This window comes from Macadamia integrifolia, chromosome 6, assembly GCF_013358625.1.
Source record: "Macadamia integrifolia cultivar HAES 741 chromosome 6, SCU_Mint_v3, whole genome shotgun sequence".
NCBI lineage: Eukaryota > Viridiplantae > Streptophyta > Magnoliopsida > Proteales > Proteaceae > Macadamia > Macadamia integrifolia.
In genome coordinates, this window is record NC_056562.1 from 11,850,281 (window position 1) to 11,853,137 (window position 2,857).

A 2,857-nucleotide genomic window follows, 5' to 3' on the forward strand; every position below is an offset into this window, starting at 1 on the left:
GATATCTTACCTTCTTTGCTCAAGAACTCCTTCAAAACCCCAAAATCACTTCAAATCACCAATGCTCTTGCCAACCTTGTAAATACTTCTTCAAATCCTTCAAAATCAACACATAGATCATCTATTAAACCTTAGATTTATCATCTCAAGGGGGATTTACAAGACCTCAAGAATCTCTACCCAAATCAAGGGTTTTACTTGGGTATGGTGAAAGTTTAATGAATCTAGCCTTTGCTCACCTCTAAACGTAGATCTCGTGTTGGAGATCACTCTTCCGGTGTCGGAATGGGAAGATCAACCCTCGGTGCCGCTGAAATCCATATCTTCTTCCTCTTCCTCCTCTTTTCCTCTTCTTTCTCTTCTTTTCTCTCTCCTCTTTACTCTTCTCACCAAACGTCTGAGTGTCATAAATGAGAAAAAGGAAAAAATATAATGATAGCTATTTATACCTTTTAAGACCTCTTGTAACCTCATGGGTTGGTCACTCAGATGGGTGGATGCGCCCACCTGTGACCGCCCACCTGAGGGCCAAAAATTGGCCAACAAGTGGGATTTTGATGGAATTCGACTCTCAGCACGAATCTCACTCTCGGCATAAGAGATAATATACATATGTGCTTTAAGATACGGCTACATACCTGCTTTATCCGTACATGGCCTTATGATATGTGCATGTACACGGCTTGGGTACACCCGTCTCCTCTGGCACTGACTCGGACTTGTCTGGCCAGTCGGTGTTCAAAGTCACCCTTGCCATCATGGTCCATAAGGAACCAGCCTTAACCCTCTCCGGTTCGGGTCCTGCATGGTTTAACTGGGTCAACCGTGTAATCAGATCGGGTTTAAGAAGTAGGGTATTACAGACGGAGCCCTGGGCAGAGTCACGGATCTACCACTGAATACGATGCTTGTATGGTAATCTTGCCACAGGTAGATGGAAAGAATGAGTATTGGGCCAGCACCACTCCATCAAAGCCCCCACTAGTGCCGAGTTAAACTTCTGGGTCTCCACCAAAGCTAACCGGCCCAGGCATGTTGCATCAATTGTCTGCTTTACTCTACGAGGAAGCATCTTATGCCATGACTGAACCATGTTCAGATGGCCATATGGAGCCAAGGTTGGTGGTTCCTTCCCCTCATGGTAATGGAAATAAAAGAAGATGCAAAAAAAAAAAAAAAAAAAAAAAAAAAAAAAAAAAAAAAAAAAAAAAAAAAAGGAAACAAAACAACAAAAAGCAAAACAGCATAAAAAGAAAGACAAAGCAAAAATAAAAGATAATCAAAATAATGAATACAATATAAAAACTTACCCAGGAACCCCATATGGAGTTGCAGATATGATTTTGACTGTTATGAAGGGTCTTCCCGGAGTACCAGTAGGCCAGGCCCTCGCCCTTGCGGGAAGGATTGCTACAACTCTCAAGCTTGACTTCTCCCAAAGTCTTTCTCTTTCTCTTTCTCCTTTCAGCCATATTTTCATAAATTACAAGAAGCCCCAAAAACATTCCCAAATTACAAGAAGCCCTAGAAAGTTTCTCAAATTGTAAGAAGCCCCAAAAAGTTTCCCAAATTACATAAAAGCCCACAAGGATATCAAATTCTCCAAATGAATCCTCCTTCAAGAACAAGATGAAGAATCCTCAAGAACTTCAAGAACAAGATCAATCCTCAAGAACTTCATAAACTTCAAGAACTCCAAGAACAAAATGAAGAAACTTCAAGAACAAAGAAGGAAAATTTCAAAAAAAACATGAGGACTCCAGGAACTCACTTCACTCAGAAAAGTTAGAATGAAGAATGGACAAAGGGAGGGGACCATTTTATATATAAAAAAAAAAATTTGAGATTCCAATTCAAAAGTCCAAATTCAATCCAAGAACAAATCAAGATTCCAAAAGATTAAAAATCCAAAGAAGAATCAAAGAATCAAAAAATTCCAAGTCAAGCATCAAAATTCAAAGTTCAAATCAAAAGATTCCAAATCAAGACCCAAAATTCAAAGTTCAAATCAAAAGTAGAGAATCATTTGTTAGTGTCTTTTACAAGGTTGAAAGAGCAGTGAATTTCTTTCCTATAATTGACAATACCAGATAGCCTAGCCTGGTTTGAAAGAACCCACCTGGAAGACCAAATTTCCTAAACTGGCACATGTGAAGCCCAGCTAAAGAAAATCAAAAGATCAAATGTTTTTACTTGTTGCAAGATTGGAAGAGTAGTGAATTCCTCTCTTACAACCATCGGTCCCAGATAGTCTAGATTGGCTCGAAAGATCCAGCCTGGAGACCAAATTCTCTAAACTGGCACATGTGAAGCCCAGTTAAGGAAAACCCAAAAACAGATACTGACATCTTATGTAGGATTGGAAGAGCAGCGAATTTCTTTCCTACGAATCGACGGCTTAGGTAAGTCCTAAACTTCAAAGTAGTTAAAAGATATTACTTTTTGCATTTTCAACTCTGTCATTAATGAGCAAAATGATGGCAGTACATGCTCTGGGTAACAAAATATAGTCGTTCTTTTCTTTGCCCATCGGCCATAGGCACAGGCCTCAACCAAAGAGGGGCATTCTGTAGACACCCAATTTTTTCACCCACCTCCAGCTATGATGAAATATAGACCTTGGATGCGACTTCTGGCTTCTGATCAATAAAGATGATGATGGAAACATTCCCTTACACGAAACCCTGAAAACCCCCGTGCGGGAGAGAAGAGAGTCCATTTTTGACTTTTTATATATGAAGGAATCTGGTTAAGATGATTGTATAGATGAATAGTGCTCAAAAATACAATTCCAACAATATATGACACATCAAAATTAGATCGACGGATATCCCGCAATCATCCCTGAAAAATTACA